The sequence below is a fragment of the Astatotilapia calliptera genome, chromosome 8 (assembly GCF_964374335.1).
Source record: "Astatotilapia calliptera chromosome 8, fAstCal68.1, whole genome shotgun sequence".
Taxonomy (NCBI): Eukaryota; Metazoa; Chordata; class Actinopteri; order Cichliformes; family Cichlidae; genus Astatotilapia; species Astatotilapia calliptera.
In genome coordinates this window covers 28128578-28149499 of record NC_137429.1, presented here as the reverse complement: position 1 = coordinate 28149499, position 20922 = coordinate 28128578, and the positions used below count along the sequence as shown (strand labels likewise).

Below are 20922 nucleotides of genomic sequence, written 5' to 3'. Positions count from 1 at the left end.
AACTCGCCTGAAACAAAGTATAGGTTTTCATTATGTGAATAATTTTAAAATCTTAGCTCAAACGGCTGCAAAACCTGTTCTGTTTGCCCAGAACGGGGATATTGAGTTCTGTAAGATAAAGCCATAAACATGTTTGTCTGAGTCTTCTATCAAAAGTTACAGCGATTTATATGAAGTTGTTCAAAAACGCTTTATTTCGCCAAGACAATGCGTTTCTCACTGTTACATGCATTTGAATGGGAAACTCGCCTGAAACAACGTATAGGTTTTCATTATGTGAATAATTTTAAAATCTTAGCTCAAACGGCTGCAAAACCTGTTTGCCCAGCATGGGGATATTGAGTTCTATAAGATAAAGCCATAAACATGTTTGTCTGAGTCTTCTATCAAAAGTTACAGCGATTTATATGAAGTTGTTCAAAAACGCTTTATTTCGCCAAGACAGTGGGTTTTAGAGTCTTCATCATTAAATCTCTGGTTGCTTCATTTTTCTATCCTATATCAGATATTTTAAAGGTTATCTTAGGTAAAGTTCCATTCTCATGGTGAGGCAAAGTGCTTTATGTGTGTGTGTGCCCGTGTCATGAACGGCTATAAAAGGCCTATAATTAAAGAACAAAGCGGGGTTTGAGTTCGAGTTGCGGCAGACTGTCACTACTTGTAAATGGAACGCAGCCTTCCTACGGCGGACAGCTAATAACAGGAATCGGACGCGGTCCAGCCAAGTCCACAGCAACCACCATAGCAACCGCCTAGCATGACCTTAAAAACATATTCTGTCTTCATAACTATCAAAATCGTGAAATGATTTGCAAAGTGTGAAAGTGTTACAGCTGCAGAGAGCTATGGCGGTATCTATGGAAGCTGTTTACATAGCTAATAATATACGATGTAACCATGGAGACAGTCAGTCACTTGAGCTAGCGGTGCATGTTTACTACAGTGAATAAGGTGATTGAGTGCACAGCGTCCACACTCTGCAGGGGGTAAAGACATTACTTCAATATTGTTTTATATTGATATATATTAGCCTTCTGTTGACCATCACCTCAGGTTCACCATTACAGTTTCAGATTACAGATGCACACTGTCTAAACACATTCAAAAACTCATGTCTCAGAAATAAGCACAGCTGTTCATGTTTGTCATTAGAGTTTTATTTGTAAGAAAATTATGAACTTCATATTGTGCATTAAATAAAAGAACATTTCACAACTCTGAGTCAACAGAAACAGGTAACAGAAATGTCTCTAATGTGTACAGTGTAGTGTAAGCATTAAAAGATCATAAAGGAAAAACTAACATTTATGTGAAACTAATTGTAATAAAAAATGAGCAGGTGCTTTATAGATTTAAAAGAAAGAATCTGAAAACAACACTTTTTTGGTCTAAGTGATCAAAGTAGAAAACAGAACTGATGTTCAAGAACAAACCGTAGCTGCACTAATATTACACATCTCGATCGTTGTACTGAACAGACATGTTGCTTTTAAAACCACATGCAGTGTGTGACCATGACTGTTCACTGAGACCATGAACGCCACTTCGCTGAAGCATTCTTCTTCTTCTTCTTGCCATTAAATTGGAAGCAGAAGCAGCACGAGCTGATTTGATCTACTGAAAGGAAAAAGCAGAACATCTGAGTTGAAACCAGTCAGCTGAAATCATTAAGACAGGAACAAATTCAATGCAGTGTCTCAAGTGGCTTAGCCTGTTACAACTGTTGATACAAGCTAAATACGGTTAACACACAGTGTCAGGGAGCTCCAGTGTGGGAACTAGTGGCTTTAGGTTTGTAGTCATTTAACTTTCATCCATTCATTCGTTTAATTCAGGAGGAAGAAATGCCAGGTTGGTGCAGGCTGGTTACATGCATTTGGTCCCATGCTGTCTTTAATTAAATGACTTGGTTCATTTTATGGCTGGGCTGTATGTGGGGTTATATCATGTTATTTGGGCAGGAGTACCTGTCCCCTGTTAGACTTAGAAAGTTTCTCCATAAGTAGAGTTTCTAACTCTTCTAGCACATCTGTGGCTGACAGCTTTTTGGTGGCTCTTTTTACCCCACACTGGTTGTGAGTGTGTAAATAGCCCCACTAGTTATTTTGGGTTGCAGTTAACTAGGGAGGAAGGGGTGGGTATGCCATGATTAGGTGAATAACAATTATATGTGATACATAAATTTCACAATGCATGCATATATCTCTATCAATTAAACCTGGCCTGAGGGCTGCCATTTTTTACATTCAGTTATTTCTCTTAGAAATGTTGGAACTAAATAATGAATGTGTTACAGTTAAAGTGAAACACTGGTCAGTGTAAATGGCTCATTGGGACACAGAAACCTTTAAATTAAACCTGATATCTAGTGTCAAACAATATCAAAGCTGTAAAAGATGTTTACATTCAGAATTTATAAAACTATTATTGTAAATAAATTCAAACAAGTGAGCTTTTCTCTTTGTGCTGAATATCAACACTGTGGTTTCTTAGACTGTAAGCTGTACTTTAGTGCAACCAGTTGCAGAAGCTGCCACTCCAAATGTCTTTTGATAACAAGAAAAAAATACCTTTTCAGTACACGGCCTGAAGTTCTTCTCCGAAATCTTCTGCAATCGGCTTTGTCTGCTGGTTTGAAGACAATAAACCATAAAAAAGATGATTTAGTCACTTTGTCTGTGTCATGCAGCTCTAGCTCCTGTAATAGAAATTTTATGTTATTCTCATTTAAAGCATTTAAGTGCTTATGCATATGCTTAGTTGTGACACTGTTATAGACTGTTCAATGAAGGTTTCTAAAACTAGATGAACTTACTTCAGCAGTTTGAGAAAACAACTCCCTTTACAGGTGCTGATAACGTCAAGGGCACAAAACAGCATAACCATTGATCCGTTAGGTTTCATAGCGAGACACGTGAAGTGGCAGAGCTGACATGACTGAACTGTGATGTTTGATGTGTGTTTGCTCTCCTGTGCACAGTAATAAATAGCATGATCACAGCTCTTTCTGTGTTGCAGACTTTATTAAAAAAATTCCATGACATCTACTATAACTGAACCAACCTGGTGCTCTTCATTTATGGAGGCTGTTGAGTCTGAATGTTGGATGTTGTGTATCTCGTGTTCTCTGGGCTTTGTTGTCCTCAGTCTTTTTGCAGGATCAGAAAACAAAACCGGGAGGCGCGTAAATGTTTCTTCTCCATGATGTTTCTTCAAATGTTTCTTCTGGATGATGATATGACCGTGACACGGGATGCCACCTTTGGTCTTGTGACGAAGCAAAGCTCAGGAAGAAGTGTGATTAAATGGTACCCACATGTTGAGAAGGATGTACAGGGCACCTGCAGCCAAATCCAAGCTTCAGCTTAGTTGTAGTTGCAGAATGCTATAGGACTGAGACATCTAAGGCATCAAATGTTTGATTAAACGGATGAAAAAGAGAAGTTTTTTCCCTATAATTATCACTTCTTAAAATCTGTAGCAACTTCAAGTCTGTCAGCATGCTGAGCATGCTCAGAATGTGACAATATATTTTTGTTCAATATTTAATTTCTTTCAGTTGCAATTGTTAAATGAAAAAATATATATTCTTATAATTTAGCAAACGAATTTATAAAAAAAAAAATACATATATCTGTATTAGTTTTAGTAAATTAATTTGACACCTGTATTGAAAATACCATATTGTATTCATACAGAATCAGTATGGTATCATTGTTTGTCTGTTCACTGATTGTTGAAGCTAAGAGCTACTTTGATCTGTTTAGATCTAAAGTATCCAAAGTTGAGTTCTAATGTTTCTTCACCCCTGTGTGTGTGATATGTGATTTCCTACATGCTGGCAGAGCAGAGCAGCAGTTTGTGCTCACAGATGGTGACGGTGTGGAGAGACGGTGGTATTTCCTCAGAAGAACCAGCAGAGTCACAAAGGACACCAGTCCATCTCACCACCTTGACTTGCTGACTGATGTTCGTCTACACTGCACAGAGGAAATCAACTGACCGAGGTTTGTCCAGTGACGTGTTATGAAATGTATATTTGTTTTATGCTTACAGATATGTTTTTCTTGACAGAGGCTCTGCAGAGGTTAGACAAAGCAGAGAAAACATGTGCTTTACATTTTACTGTGATTTATTGAGATATTTGTTGCCTGATGTTCAGCAGGAATGGAGAAATAGAATCAAAGGGAGATGTTTTTCCTGTTTTTGTAATGATGTAAGTAAATTTTCAATATTATTTATTTGCTTGGTTATATTAGGAGCGTTTCTGAGTGAGGGGGAGAGGAGTCATCATCCAGGTAAAGTGACGTGGATCAGTGGATACACTTGTCTCCCCTTTAAAGGAGACGATCCAAGTCATCCTTAAATGTTAGCGCTTTCAAATACACAAACATTTTTAAAGGACAAAAATGAACATCCAACTTTGACTGTAATACAAAATAAATCTTTGCATGTGTGTTTTCAAACTCTCAGATGGGCAGTATATCAGTCTTGGACTGTCTAACCTGCCGGAGCAGCACTGAATGACCACCGCACGAGCATGTTCCTGCAACATTCAGCATCTGATCCTTCATCTGTGTGCTTCTGCTTTTGGTAAGTAGAGTTACCCAACTCCAGTAACTCTAAACACATGCCATCCATTTCTAACGGCCTGGTTACTTCCTGTCAGTTACTTTAGAAACCATGTGGTCACCTGACCTAACACTGTTTCTTCTTCTTCTCCTTAATGTTGAAGTGTCAAATGTCAAACAGCTGGAGAGGAAACTACACCAGTGTACTGGGATGTTTCAGCAACACGTGCCAGATGCTGTTCCTTCATGGTGACATCACCAGAGACAGTCCCGCCCACCTCAGGACCCATTGATTATGATGATCTGATCCATCAAACCCCCAGCAGGTGAACTTTATTCATGACATAACACCGCAACAATGTAAAAAATTAAACAGCAACAGTCTAAATGTAAAGTGCATTCTAAAGTCCTCTTCAATAAATTGTATGCAAAGAGTCATTCAGGTCACTACAGAACCCAGCTTTTCTCTTTGTGCTGAATATCAACACTGTGGTTTCTTAGACTGTAAGCTGTACTTTAGTGCAACCAGTTGCAGAAGCTGCCACTCCAAATGTCTTTTGATAACAAGAAAAAAATACCTTTTCAGTACACGGCCTGAAGTTCTTCTCCGAAATCTTCTGCAATCGGCTTTGTCTGCTGGTTTGAAGACAATAAACCATAAAAAAGATGATTTAGTCACTTTGTCTGTGTCATGCAGCTCGAATGTGTCGTGTAACGATGTTGAATAGCCGTCGTTATCCCTCTGCTGCGTCAGTAGGATTGTACTGTACAGCATCTCATTGATATGTGAGGAATGCTAATGTAACACGATAACAGACTTACATCATTAAAATATAAAGTGCAGGAGATATTTAGATATTTTTTATATTTATATTACATTTTATAGCTGACGGATATTACTAAATAGATAGAATTTACTAAATAGCTGGATGAACATGAAAAATATGTCTATAATAACAAATGACCATGAGAGCCAGTAGAATTAATTCAGCTGGACACTCAAAAGACGTCCTTAAATGCTCTTTAAGTGGCAGAACAGATGAACAAACAGTTAATCGCTTACTTGAGATGAAATCTGCTCAGCTACTTTGAAAACAGCTTCTAACTGGTTCCTCCTTTAACAGGATGACTGCTCAGGGGTAAGGCCATCATGCAATCCAGCAACCTTTATGGTTCTGCTTTGATTCACCAGGAACTATTAGGGAAACCTTCCAGCGCCTCCTGTGAAAGACACAGGCATAAACACACAAACATTTATTAACATGTTCCACAGTGTTCCAGTTTGATTTTCTTATCCTGTGGACAACAACGTACATGGATGCAGGTTTATTGTTAACTTTTGTAAGGTTTATTTAATGAACATATCCAGCTGCAGCTCCACTGTGATCCTGAACTGGATAAGCACTTAAGAAAATGTGTCAATAAATGGACAAACATCAACTTACTATATTTATCCAAACAGACGGGACCAATAATGCTTCGCTGAGTTAGAGACTTTAACAGACTCTTCTATGTAAGAATGTCTCGTGCTGATATACCTGCAAACTTGACAACAAAGGTTTTTCAGACTACATGTAGCTGTCCTCTATGTCAGCTAACACATTTACATTTATGTCACACTTATTTCTGCTTTCCCATTTTATAATTATTACTTACATTTTGATTAGATACCTTGAGTTTGTAAATGATCAGATTACATAATTGGAATACAATGTATCCAATTCAGGGTTGCGGGAGGATGAAGCCTATCCCAGCTGATACAGGACAAAGACAGGCTGCCAGTTTATTGCAGGGCTAATACAATATGTGTAACAGAAAATCCACTTAAATGTTTGATATTTCTTATAATAATCATAATTATGACTATTATTTAAAGGTTTCTTCATAAATACATTTTGATTTTTTATAACCCCTAAAATATAAACCTGAGCTGTTTCAGATTCTGACCTCTGACCTCAGTGACCTGGCTGTGTCCTCACTGCAGCTCCCTCTTGGAAGTACGTCTGCTTCTTGTCTTCCCCCAGTGTTGACCGCCTGATATCAAGATATCACGTACTGTAACTGAGGAACAAAAAAGGACAAACACTTGCCTTCATTTAAAAGTACATTCATACAGAGATAATCTATGGAAACACACTAGTTCACAGTTTGGGAGGAACCAGTTCCTGTGAAACATTTCTGTATATGAACATCATGTGGAGAATGAATGAAATGAGTTCTTCAGGTGACTCAGCAGTCCCACACTGACAAATGAAATCTAGTTAAACTATTAAGCATATTTGCTCTTCTGAAATCTGTGTTAAACAACAACAAACATAAATTAGTAACAAAAACTACAGCTGAGTATAGGCTTTACAAACCACCAGCAGCCATAATGCTAAATTTTAATCTTCAAATGTTTCTGAGCTGTCTTCAACCTGCTTTTAGCACATTAAAGTCTCAATAAATAAAGTCAATGCAGACTCAATCCTAAATGTTCAGCACACAGAGACACAGAGGTACTGTTTAAAGTTTAGTGTTAACTTGAGTCACTGATCATTCACAGTATTACAGAGTCTGGCAGTCTTTGCATGATGTCCACGTCACTGTAAGTTTCTAGCTGACTCTCAGGTGTGCCAGCAGGAAAGAGTAATAATAACCTGCATCCTGAGGTTTGTCATGCAGGATTAAAGGAGCCAAGCTTTGTTCACACAGCTAGGATTGTATTTTACACTGACCCTGGGTCAGTATCAACTTCAAGAAGACAGCTGTAACTGTTGATAGAAGAATCACACACACATATTTATGGCTTTGCCTTATAGAATTCAGCATCTCAGTGCTCAGGAAATAGGTTTTGCAGCTGTTTGAGCTAAGATTTTCAAGTTATTCACAAATTAAAACCTATACTTTGTGTCGGGCAAGAACTAAATTCAAATGCATGTAACAGTGAGAAACGCGTTTCTCATCAACTTCATAGAGCTTGCTGTAACTTTTGATAGAAGACTCAGACAAACATATTCATGGCTTTATCTTATAGACTTCAATATCCCCCCAATGTGTGTGTGAGTCTTCTCTCAAAATTTACAGCTGTCTTTATGAAGTTTATGGAAAAACACTTTATTTCACCACGTTAGTGCGTTTCTCGCTATTACATGCATTTGAATGGAGTTCTCGCCCGACACAAAGTATAGGTTTTCAATTTGTGAATAACTTGAAAATCTTAGCTCAAACAGCTGCAAAACCTATTTCCTCAGCACGGAGATGCTGAATTCTATAAGGCAAAGCCATAAATATGTGTGTGTGTGAGTCCTCTATCAAAAGTTACAGCTGTCTTCATGAAGTTGATACTGACCCAGGGTCAGTGTAAAATACAAGTTATTCACATAATGAAAACTTATACTTTGTTTCGTGCAAGAACTCCATTCAAATGCATGTAATAGTCAGAAACGCACTGTCTCGGCGAAATGAAGCCTTTTTGTACAACTTCATGAAGTTAGCTGTAACTTTTGATAAAAGGCTCAAAGCAGAGGGATAACGACGGCTATTCAACATCGTTACACGACACATTCGAGCTGCATGACGCAGACAAAGTGACTAAATCATCTTTTTTGTGGTTTATTGTCTTCAAACCAGCAGACAAAGCCGATTGCAGAAGATGTCGGAGAAGAACTTCAGGCCGTGTACTGAAAAGGTATTTTTTTCTTGTTATCAAAAGACATTTGGAGTGGCAGCTTCTGCAACTGGTTGCACTAAAGTACAGCTTACAGTCTAAGAAACCACAGTGTTGATATTCAGCACAAAGAGAAAAGCTCACTTGTTTGAATTTATTTACAATAATAGTTTTATAAATTCTGAATGTAAACATCTTTTACAGCTTTGATATTGTTTGACACTAGATATCAGGTTTAATTTAAAGGTTTCTGTGTCCCAATGAGCCATTTACACTGACCAGTGTTTCACTTTAACTGTAACACATTCATTATTTAGTTCCAACATTTCTAAGAGAAATAACTGAATGTAAAAAATGGCAGCCCTCAGGCCAGGTTTAATTGATAGAGATATATGCATGCATTGTGAAATTTATGTATCACATATAATTGTTATTCACCTAATCATGGCATACCCACCCCTTCCTCCCTAGTTAACTGCAACCCAAAATAACTAGTGGGGCTATTTACACACTCACAACCAGTGTGGGGTAAAAAGAGCCACCAAAAAGCTGTCAGCCACAGATGTGCTAGAAGAGTTAGAAACTCTACTTATGGAGAAACTTTCTAAGTCTAACAGGGGACAGGTACTCCTGCCCAAATAACATGATATAACCCCACATACAGCCCAGCCATAAAATGAACCAAGTCATTTAATTAAAGACAGCATGGGACCAAATGCATGTAACCAGCCTGCACCAACCTGGCATTTCTTCCTCCTGAATTAAACGAATGAATGGATGAAAGTTAAATGACTACAAACCTAAAGCCACTAGTTCCCACACTGGAGCTCCCTGACACTGTGTGTTAACCGTATTTAGCTTGTATCAACAGTTGTAACAGGCTAAGCCACTTGAGACACTGCATTGAATTTGTTCCTGTCTTAATGATTTCAGCTGACTGGTTTCAACTCAGATGTTCTGCTTTTTCCTTTCAGTAGATCAAATCAGCTCGTGCTGCTTCTGCTTCCAATTTAATGGCAAGAAGAAGAAGAAGAATGCTTCAGCGAAGTGGCGTTCATGGTCTCAGTGAACAGTCATGGTCACACACTGCATGTGGTTTTAAAAGCAACATGTCTGTTCAGTACAACGATCGAGATGTGTAATATTAGTGCAGCTACGGTTTGTTCTTGAACATCAGTTCTGTTTTCTACTTTGATCACTTAGACCAAAAAAGTGTTGTTTTCAGATTCTTTCTTTTAAATCTATAAAGCACCTGCTCATTTTTTATTACAATTAGTTTCACATAAATGTTAGTTTTTCCTTTATGATCTTTTAATGCTTACACTACACTGTACACATTAGAGACATTTCTGTTACCTGTTTCTGTTGACTCAGAGTTGTGAAATGTTCTTTTATTTAATGCACAATATGAAGTTCATAATTTTCTTACAAATAAAACTCTAATGACAAACATGAACAGCTGTGCTTATTTCTGAGACATGAGTTTTTGAATGTGTTTAGACAGTGTGCATCTGTAATCTGAAACTGTAATGGTGAACCTGAGGTGATGGTCAACAGAAGGCTAATATATATCAATATAAAACAATATTGAAGTAATGTCTTTACCCCCTGCAGAGTGTGGACGCTGTGCACTCAATCACCTTATTCACTGTAGTAAACATGCACCGCTAGCTCAAGTGACTGACTGTCTCCATGGTTACATCGTATATTATTAGCTATGTAAACAGCTTCCATAGATACCGCCATAGCTCTCTGCAGCTGTAACACTTTCACACTTTGCAAATCATTTCACGATTTTGATAGTTATGAAGACAGAATATGTTTTTAAGGTCATGCTAGGCGGTTGCTATGGTGGTTGCTGTGGACTTGGCTGGACCGCGTCCGATTCCTGTTATTAGCTGTCCGCCGTAGGAAGGCTGCGTTCCATTTACAAGTAGTGACAGTCTGCCGCAACTCGAACTCAAACCCCGCTTTGTTCTTTAATTATAGGCCTTTTATAGCCGTTCATGACACGGGCACACACACACATAAAGCACTTTGCCTCACCATGAGAATGGAACTTTACCTAAGCTAACCTTTAAAATATCTGATATAGGATAGAAAAAATGAAGCAACCAGAGATTTAATGATGAAGACTCTGGGTTCTGTAGTGACCTGAATGACTCTTTGCATACAATTTATTGAAGAGGACTTTAGAATGCACTTTACATTTAGACTGTTGCTGTTTAATTTTTTACATTGTTGCGGTGTTATGTCATGAATAAAGTTCACCTGCTGGGGGTTTGATGGATCAGATCATCATAATCAATGGGTCCTGAGGTGGGCGGGACTGTCTCTGGTGATGTCACCATGAAGGAACAGCATCTGGCACGTGTTGCTGAAACATCCCAGTACACTGGTGTAGTTTCCTCTCCAGCTGTTTGACATTTGACACTTCAACATTAAGGAGAAGAAGAAGAAACAGTGTTAGGTCAGGTGACCACATGGTTTCTAAAGTAACTGACAGGAAGTAACCAGGCCGTTAGAAATGGATGGCATGTGTTTAGAGTTACTGGAGTTGGGTAACTCTACTTACCAAAAGCAGAAGCACACAGATGAAGGATCAGATGCTGAATGTTGCAGGAACATGCTCGTGCGGTGGTCATTCAGTGCTGCTCCGGCAGGTTAGACAGTCCAAGACTGATATACTGCCCATCTGAGAGTTTGAAAACACACATGCAAAGATTTATTTTGTATTACAGTCAAAGTTGGATGTTCATTTTTGTCCTTTAAAAATGTTTGTGTATTTGAAAGCGCTAACATTTAAGGATGACTTGGATCGTCTCCTTTAAAGGGGAGACAAGTGTATCCACTGATCCACGTCACTTTACCTGGATGATGACTCCTCTCCCCCTCACTCAGAAACGCTCCTAATATAACCAAGCAAATAAATAATATTGAAAATTTACTTACATCATTACAAAAACAGGAAAAACATCTCCCTTTGATTCTATTTCTCCATTCCTGCTGAACATCAGGCAACAAATATCTCAATAAATCACAGTAAAATGTAAAGCACATGTTTTCTCTGCTTTGTCTAACCTCTGCAGAGCCTCTGTCAAGAAAAACATATCTGTAAGCATAAAACAAATATACATTTCATAACACGTCACTGGACAAACCTCGGTCAGTTGATTTCCTCTGTGCAGTGTAGACGAACATCAGTCAGCAAGTCAAGGTGGTGAGATGGACTGGTGTCCTTTGTGACTCTGCTGGTTCTTCTGAGGAAATACCACCGTCTCTCCACACCGTCACCATCTGTGAGCACAAACTGCTGCTCTGCTCTGCCAGCATGTAGGAAATCACATATCACACACACAGGGGTGAAGAAACATTAGAACTCAACTTTGGATACTTTAGATCTAAACAGATCAAAGTAGCTCTTAGCTTCAACAATCAGTGAACAGACAAACAATGATACCATACTGATTCTGTATGAATACAATATGGTATTTTCAATACAGGTGTCAAATTAATTTACTAAAACTAATACAGATATATGTATTTTTTTTTTTATAAATTCGTTTGCTAAATTATAAGAATATATATTTTTTCATTTAACAATTGCAACTGAAAGAAATTAAATATTGAACAAAAATATATTGTCACATTCTGAGCATGCTCAGCATGCTGACAGACTTGAAGTTGCTACAGATTTTAAGAAGTGATAATTATAGGGAAAAAACTTCTCTTTTTCATCCGTTTAATCAAACATTTGATGCCTTAGATGTCTCAGTCCTATAGCATTCTGCAACTACAACTAAGCTGAAGCTTGGATTTGGCTGCAGGTGCCCTGTACATCCTTCTCAACATGTGGGTACCATTTAATCACACTTCTTCCTGAGCTTTGCTTCGTCACAAGACCAAAGGTGGCATCCCGTGTCACGGTCATATCATCATCCAGAAGAAACATTTGAAGAAACATCATGGAGAAGAAACATTTACGCGCCTCCCGGTTTTGTTTTCTGATCCTGCAAAAAGACTGAGGACAACAAAGCCCAGAGAACACGAGATACACAACATCCAACATTCAGACTCAACAGCCTCCATAAATGAAGAGCACCAGGTTGGTTCAGTTATAGTAGATGTCATGGAATTTTTTTAATAAAGTCTGCAACACAGAAAGAGCTGTGATCATGCTATTTATTACTGTGCACAGGAGAGCAAACACACATCAAACATCACAGTTCAGTCATGTCAGCTCTGCCACTTCACGTGTCTCGCTATGAAACCTAACGGATCAATGGTTATGCTGTTTTGTGCCCTTGACGTTATCAGCACCTGTAAAGGGAGTTGTTTTCTCAAACTGCTGAAGTAAGTTCATCTAGTTTTAGAAACCTTCATTGAACAGTCTATAACAGTGTCACAACTAAGCATATGCATAAGCACTTAAATGCTTTAAATGAGAATAACATAAAATTTCTATTACAGGAGCTAGAGCCTGTCCCAGTAGTCATAGGTAGAGCACACCTGGACAGGTCACCAGTCTGTCAGAGGACTAACACAGATGCAGCCTGACTCAATCCTAAATGTTCAGCACACAGAGACACAGAGGTACCGTTTAAAGTTTAGTGTTAACTTGAGTCACTGATCATTTGCAGTATTACAGAGTCTGGCAGTCTTTGCATGATGTCCACGTCACTGTAAGTTTCTAGCTGACTCTCAGGTGTGACAGGTGTGCCAGCAGGAAAGAGTAATAATAGCCTGCATCCTGAGGTTTTTCATGCAGGATTAAAGGAGCCAGGCTTTGTTCACACAGCTAGGATTGTATTTTACACTGACCCTGGGTCAGTATAAGTATCATACAGTTTAAACGAAGCACTGAAACTTGCACATATTTATTACAGATGCACTGAAGCTAATCGAGATATTTGCTGTCAGTCTGTGGCTGCGATTAAACACTTTACTGGAAACTTTATTAACTAGTAACTTCGTCAGTCATGACAGAAGCTAATATTTCTGTGCTAACATCGTTTAAACAGTAACAGCTTTACTCCAATATAAGCTAACGTTTACACCGTAACTTTAAGCTAGCACCATAAAGACGGTAAAACACGTAATAACATCTACAAATGCATCTTAAAGCTGTTATATTAGCACTCGGTGTATTACTAACATAACCACATTAACATTATTGACACTCGCTGGTCTGACTTTTAATAGTCATTCTATAAATGCTGTCCGTTTAAACGGTCTTACCTGTACACACTCCTGTATCCACCGGATTGCAGCCAGAGTGGATTCTGGAGTCTTCCCACGCTCCTGTTAGTGATCCTCCATCTGGATGGATGATAACAACCTTCTGAACAATCTAGCAGGAGATGGTCCATATCTAGGGGATATGGACTGACAACAGCCGAAGCGGGTGAATAAAGTCACCCAGTCGCTAGCTGTGCGATTACCCAGCATACACCAGCACAATATTAGGCACAGCACCACCATAGACATTTTCAGTGGTTTTGAATGCAGGACATGGTTATCTTACCTTGTAAAATGCATGACAATAAAACAGCTAACCACCATAAAATGGTATTGTGTATGTATGTATGTGCATGTGTGTGTGTGTGTGTGTGAGAGAGAGAGAGAGAGAGAGGGGGGGGGGGGGGGGAGAGATCAAAGGCGTGCGCTTATGTTTTTTCTTGATCAAGAGTGTGCCTCCTCTCTCTTATTGGATGTATGGTATAGCATGTTTATTCAGGTGCACCTTTGAAGTCTATGAGAATACTTTGCAGCCTGGTCTGAGTGGTCATTTCTGCACAGACACAATGAAGCGTGCACTCAGTTTAGAGGAGGCTGTTGCTGCAGTTTTGCACTCTCCACAAGCAGTGGAGATACTTCTGACAGCGAAGAAGAATTTTTGCCAGGCACCGAGGAGCTTTGCAGCTCATGTGCGGAGGAGGAGAAGGAGAAGGAGGAAGAAGAGCAGGAGGAAGAGACAAGACTGGAGGATGGCCAGTGGAGATCTAAAAATGGAGAAATCATGTGGCAACCCACACACGAAGAGGTCCTGCCATTTTTTCCTCCCCCCATTTTAACCCCAGGACCAACCCATTATGCAATTCGTATAGGATCAGCAGCCCTGTGAGCACTTTCCATCTTTTTTTTTGCAGAGGACATTATGCAGCTAATCCTGCATTTCACCAACCTGCAGGGGCAACAGGTCAGTAAAAGACTGGAAGATGAGGAGTTGCAGGCTTACATGGGGCTTGTGATGCTGGCTGGCCTGTACAGGTCTCAACATGAAACGACAACAAGCCTGTGAAATGGGGAGACAGGGCTCTTCTGTTTCATGCTACCATGTCAAAAAAAAAATGATTTGAGCAAATTAATCGGGCAGTAAGATTCGATGATCGTCTCTCCCGTCCAGGTCGCTACAGGGGGGGCAAGGCTGTGGTTTCCTACATCCCCAAGCAAAGAAAAAAGGTTGTCTTATTGAGCACCAGGCACCGTGAGCTACAAGTCCAGGACTCTGGGAAGAGAAAGCCCCACATCATCCTGGATTATAACAAATGCAAAGGGACTGTGGATCATTTGGACCAGGTAAGCACAATTATAAGTAATTTATTTGCCAAATTGTTTACCGTTTCTCATTGTTATAACTGATAAAGTCAGATAATGTGATTATAATAGTTTTGATATGAGATGATAGTTTTAGACTATGATAGTTTTGATAGTTACAGTAAGGAGGGGGGGGGGGGGGGGTCCAGTTTGACGCCCACAGGCAGGAAGAATCTCTTGCTTATGGCTGTATAAATCTGTTCATGTCACCTGATCATTTCTTTTTGTTTTGCAGGTTTGTGGCAACTACTCCTGCCGTAGAAGGACACGTAGGTGGCCCATGTGTCTGTTCTACCACATGATCGAGGTAAGCTGCTATAATGCTTTCATTCAAGACAGCTGTAACTTTTGATAGAAGACGCATATAAACATATTTATGGCTTTATCTTTTAAAGTTCGATATCCCCGTGTTGGGCAAACAGGTTTTGCAGCTGTTTGATCTAAGATTTTCAAGTTATTCACAAAATGAATACCTATACTTTGTTTCGTGCGACAACTCCATTCAAATGCATGTAATAGTCAGAAACGCACTGTCTTGGCGAAATAAAGCGTTTACAACTTCATGAAGACAGCTCTAACTTTTGATAGGAGACTCAGATATGCGTATTTATGGCTTTATCTGATCGAATTCAATATCCCCGTGTTGAGCAAACAGTTTTAAAGCTATGTGAGCTAAGATTTTCAAGTTATTCACAAGATGAAAACCTATACTTTGTTTCGTGCGAGAACTCCATTCAAATGCATGTAATAGTCAGAAACGCACGGTCTCGGCGAAATAAGGTGTTTTTGTACAGCTTGAAGTTACCTGTAACTTTTGATAGAAGGCTCAGACACACATCAATATGGCTTGGCCTTATACAATTCAGCATCTCCGTGCTGGGGAAACAGGTTTTGCAGCTGTTTGAGCCAAGAGCTTCCAGTTATTGAAAAAATGAAAGCCTATACTTTGTTTCGTGCGAGAACTCCATTCAAATGCATGTAAAAGTCAGAAACGCACTGTCTCGGCGAAATAAAGGGTTTACAACTTCATGAAGACAGCTGTAACTTTTGATAGGAAACTCAGATATACGTATTTATGGCTTTATCTTATAGAATTCAATATCCCCGTTGAGCAAACAGTTTTAAAGCTATGTGAGCTAAGATTTTTAAGTTATTCACAAAATAAAAAGCTATACTTTGTTTCGTGTGAGAACTCCATTTATGTTACGCCCCTAATCTAGGCGTGTAGGGACGCACATAAGGTTGGAGGAGAGAGATACAAATCCCCGCCCTGGTTCCCAAGCCAAACATCCAAACCAGTTGTGAGTAAAAAAAAGGTGATTTTATTTAAGGACAAGAAGCATAGCTCCAGGGTGAGCCCAGGCCAAAATAATAAACAAAACCAACTAAGACCCACCAGCAAAGACTAACTAAACCCTAGGAAAGAAAAAGAACAAACAAATGACAGAGCTATCCCTCGCTCCCTGACCAAGAAAACAGGAGAAAACGATTCCAAAAGAAAAGGCAGCTCACCCCTTCCGCTTCAGCCCACGAGTGCCTAAGCTCTCAGCTAATGCACTAGGAGCGGCTTTTACAATTCACCCTCACACAAATACACAAAATAAGCACAGGCTGGGAAAACCATGGTCAGGACCGCGACGGCTTTCAGGCTACTCGCTCGTTGCACACACTCTCTCCCTCTCTCCCCTCTGGAGCTGTCAGAGCGGCTTTTTGAACGTGGTCACCTGTTCCATGGTCCAATCAGCTGCTCACTACTCTTCATTAGGGGAGGGACCTGTAAAGTGTCTTAAACACAGTAAAGAGACACGTCTCGCATGTAATAGTCAGAAACGCACTATCTTTGCAAAATAAAGCCTTTTTGTACAACTTCATGAAGTTAGCTGTAACTTTTGATAGAAGATTCAGATTTACGTAGTTATGGCTTTATCTTATAATATTCAGTATCCCCGTGTTGAGCAAACAGGTTTGAGCTAAGATTTTCGAGTTATTCACATAATGAAAACCTATACTTTGTTTCGTGCGAGAACTGCATTCAAATGCATGTAATAGTCAGAAACGCACTGTCTCGGCGAAATAAAGTGTTTTTGTACAGCTTCATGAAGACAGCTGTAACTTTTGATAGAAGGCTCAGATTGATGTATTTATGGTTTTATCTTATAGAATTCAATATCCCCGTGCTGGGAAAACAGATTTTGCAGCTGTGTGAGCTAAGATTTCCAAGTTATACACATAATGAAAATCTATACTTTGTTTCGGTCGAGTTCCCCATTCAAATGCATGTAACAGTGAGAAACGCACTGTCTTGGCGAAAGAAAGCGTTTTTGTACAACTTCATATAAATAGCTGTAACTTTTGATAGAAGACTCGGATACACATGTTTATGGCTTTATCTTATAGAACTCAAGGTCCCCGTGCTGGGAAAACAGGTTTTGCAGCCGTTTGAGCTAAGATTTCCAAGTTATACACATAATGAAAACCTATACTTTGTTTCGGTCGAGTTCGGTCGAGTTTCGGTCCCCATGCTGGGAAAACAGGTTTTGCAGCTGTTGGATCTAAGATTTTCAAGTTATACACATAATGAAAACCTATACTTTGTTTCGGTCGAGTTCCCCATTCAAATGCATGTAACAGTGAGAAACGCACTGTCTTGGCGAAAGAAAGCGTTTTTGTACAACTTCATATAAATAGCTGTAACTTTTGATAGAAGACTCAGACAAACATGTTTATGGCTTTATCTTATAGAACTCAAGGTCCCCGTGCTGGGAAAACAGGATTTGCAGCTGTTGGAGCTAAGATTTTCAAGTTATACACATAATGAAAACCTATACTTTGTTTCGGTCGAGTTCCCCATTCAAATGCATGTAACAGTGAGAAACGCACTGTCTTGGCGAAAGAAAGCGTTTTTGTACAACTTCATATAAATAGCTGTAACTTTTGATAGAAGACTCAGACAAACATGTTTATGGCTTTATCTTATAGAACTCAAGGTCCCCGTGCTGGGAAAACAGGATTTGCAGCTGTTGGAGCTAAGATTTTCAAGTTATACACATAATGAAAACCTATACTTTGTTTCGGTCGAGTTCGGTCGAGTTTCGGTCCCCATGCTGGGAAAACAGGATTTGCAGCTGTTGGAGCTAAGATTTTCAAGTTATACACATAATGAAAACCTATACTTTGTTTCGGTCGAGTTCCCCATTCAAATGCATGTAACAGTGAGAAACGCACTGTCTTGGCGAAAGAAAGCGTTTTTGTACACTGAAAAAAAGGGACTGGCCATCTCTTGGATTTATGTAAGCATCTTGCATGTATTTAACACAATTGCCTCATGTTTTAAAGTTAAATGTAAATATATAGTGTAAAAACTACATGATATGCAGAAAGGGTGTATTAAATTGTTCATATAATGTTCAGGTGAAGTAAGTCAATAAGATAGCAACGTTAAATCTCGTGAAACCACGCGTGATTTCATCTCGCGGGCTTTGGATCGTGGTTTAAAAAAGGCATCCATCTCAGTCAAGTCGAGCAGCCAACTCTACGTTTTTGGTATGTCTTGATTTTTTGAATTAATATTTACCATATTTCAGACAAATGTAGTTAAACGTCTAGAGTGTCGCCATGTAACATGCTAAAAAAGAGCCGTTAGCTTATTTGCTGTTTTATCTGTTGTCAAAGAATTGGCGCTTTTTCATTTGAATTTGTCTTTGGCACAAGAGCCGTAATATCACATTAAACCTAATTACGAGGCACTCATAACATAATTTGTGTGTGAATAGATTTGCCAACTGACTCTTCAGTTACATTGTGTATTTACTGCACCGTGGTGTTAGTGAGATTTTGGACATTGAACAGCTTTAGCTAATATCATCAGCGGCATTATGCTAGCTTACATCCCTACCCCTCCTGGCCTCACCTGCTGTCCTTTTGTTTTTGTTTTTTTTTGCTGCACATTGAGAGACGACCTCTATTCTGCATTTCACCAGGAGTCAGCTGATGGATTGTGGGTTCAAGGTGTTATGGTAAGAAAGTATATTCTATTTTCGTTTCTGTAACTTAATTATAATGGGTTTTTTATAATTATTAGGTGCATGCATACTCACCCTATTAATACAACTGAGAAATCCAAAATCTGCCATAGGTTTAACTTATACCTGTATGTATTGCCAGAAAGGTGATTACTGGACTCGCATTAATGCACACTTGAACTGAAATGAGGTTGTAACTTGTGGGTTGTTGGGTTGCAAATCAGAAACAAACATCTTTGGATTTTTTTTTAATCCCATAAGATCTGGAAACACAGTTTTTATTCAACAAAACATTACTGATTAACCAAGCACAGTGCCTGCTGTTATTTCAAAATAATTTTATGTCATTTCAGATAAAATGCAGCATTCCAGTGCATCCCAACCATGCCTTTGCAGTCAAGGTTTCTGACGGAGCTGAGTTTCTCTCTGACAGTCTGCTGAAAGTGTTTGCAAAGTGATCGGGGGAACAGGGCACAAAGCTAAAGGATGTAGCTGCCATTATGACAGTAAGAACTTTAAAATTCTTTAACTACAAAGTGTATATGTATTGCATTAGGTCAGTAAAATTTTTATGCTACATCCATTGAAACAGTCAACTATTACCTGTGAGTAATGATTCCACTAAAAGGATGCCATAATTTTCGTCATGCATTTACTGGCCCACTGAGAAAAATTTATCTTTTTTTAAAAATAAATGTTCTGGAAACTATATATCCATAAAGTTGATGTCAAACAGGAACTTTTGATATTGCTTTGTAGATGCTGGTGTTGCATGTTGACTGGTTTAAAAAGTCAAGAGTTTTTGTCTGGGATCATTTTCTTCTGTGCTACTGAAAAGTTCACAAATCTCTGTTTTCTTTGTTATAATAGTCAAGGATGACATTAATGCTCGGAGTCCCTCATCAAAGTGCTCCGCATCTGTGTGAAAGACAATTGCAACATCTTGGTGCAGGAGTTCATGGTGAGTGTTTTATGAGTAGATTGTGGCTTTGCAACCTTTAAAAATGCATTTAGTTATCCACTTGATCCTCATTGGACTGGTTAGGACCAGTAGTCCTCTTTAATAATTTGAAGTTCACATGAGGCCTGGTAGTGAACTCGGCCGCCGGCCCTTGAGGCCCCACCCCCACCCCTGTATTAGGGGTCACATCAGTGTGAAAAAAACTTTAAATTTGTCATTCTAATGAACAAAGGAAAATCCCACCAATATTTACATTAGCTTTTGTTTGAAAAAAAAAAAAAAAAAAAAGACCAACTGACCAACAGCTAACCAAATTGTGGGGCTGAAAGTCTAAATTCTAACATCTTCTGAGTGACATAACCTGGATTTCTGATGGGCCGGTGTCTTTCTAACAAAAACTAATGTAAAGCATTTGAAATTATTATGTTTTTCACCCTCTCTTAGAAACTCTGTTAGACCATGAATGGCAGCATGGCAGGCCACTCTTTGGCTATAGCTATTTACTATGTTGCTTGCATTGGTTTAAATTACTCTAACATTAGAACTGGTAGATTCAAAAGAGATGAGTTTAAAAAGGAATCTTAAAGAAATGTTTTGTGTTTAACCAGGACTTGACTGAGGCCACTGCACAGATTGAGAAAACCACAATGAACATCTGTCTCCAGAGATGCGCCAGGCAATGACTTTTCTGATGTTGTTCTTCAAGATCTGGATAACGTGACCTTTGCAGTAGCCATGCTGTTTGGACCTTTTTTATTCCTTCAACATGAGTTACCCATCACAACTCTGCTACACTTTTGAGGTGATTCAATGGGTGGTAATGGAGTTGGATGCAACTCAGCTCTCAAGAAAAGCTCACAACTAAGACAAAACTGCTCCTGCAACGAAGCTCACTGTTATGCATGTGAGGTGACCAGCTCTAGGTGAGAGGACATTTAAATCTCACACTTGTTCTGCTGCATTTTTGAAGCTCAATTCCAGGAACGGATCGCAGGGTTCATTTTTATATACTCTGCAACTGCCATGAGGACGAGCTGTTTTTTGTTGTTGTTTGTTTTTCCTTTTGCTCTGTACAAGTTCTCTGTCTGTTTGGCAGCATTTTTAAATTTCTCTTTGTATTTT

General features: G+C 39.0%; 4 long non-coding RNA genes across 26 annotated transcripts in view; 3 read left to right on the top strand and 1 right to left on the bottom strand.

The window, feature by feature from the left end:
- Positions 1-1135: 1135 nt before the first annotated feature.
- On the bottom strand, positions 1136-13816 carry LOC113029213 (uncharacterized). 15 transcript variants are annotated; one of them, XR_013910836.1, is made up of 10 exons: positions 13745-13800; positions 13459-13539; positions 11382-12241; positions 11091-11129; positions 10796-10915; positions 10492-10653; positions 6519-6632; positions 5635-5792; positions 2571-2628; positions 1136-1617 (listed from the first exon to the last, which is right to left on the bottom strand). It is a non-coding gene; the product is annotated as an uncharacterized LOC113029213 (long non-coding RNA). The 15 variants fall into 15 exon arrangements; XR_013910831.1 differs by having other exon boundaries at positions 11382-13539; positions 13745-13816; XR_013910834.1 differs by lacking the exon at positions 13745-13800 and having other exon boundaries at positions 13459-13715.
- The window catches only part of LOC145430330 (uncharacterized), a 184476-nt gene continuing 166262 nt past the window's right edge, over positions 2709-20922 (top strand). For 6 of the 9 annotated variants that reach the window (XR_013910820.1, XR_013910822.1, XR_013910824.1 and 3 more), the window contains exons 1-5: positions 2709-3308; positions 3846-4007; positions 4260-4298; positions 4474-4593; positions 4736-4897. This is a non-coding gene — a long non-coding RNA (uncharacterized LOC145430330). Of the gene's footprint in view, positions 3309-3845; positions 4008-4259; positions 4369-4473; positions 4594-4735; positions 4898-20922 lie in introns of all 9 variants that reach the window. The other 3 variants (XR_013910818.1, XR_013910816.1, XR_013910819.1) reach the window with 3 other exon arrangements.
- On the top strand, positions 7731-9676 carry LOC145430331 (uncharacterized). The gene is made up of 2 exons (XR_013910844.1): positions 7731-8241; positions 9195-9676. It is a non-coding gene; the product is annotated as an uncharacterized LOC145430331 (long non-coding RNA).
- LOC145430493 (uncharacterized) lies at positions 18223-20549 on the top strand. Its single transcript, XR_013911067.1, has 5 exons — positions 18223-18360; positions 18798-18833; positions 19193-19345; positions 19710-19800; positions 20409-20549. It is a non-coding gene; the product is annotated as an uncharacterized LOC145430493 (long non-coding RNA).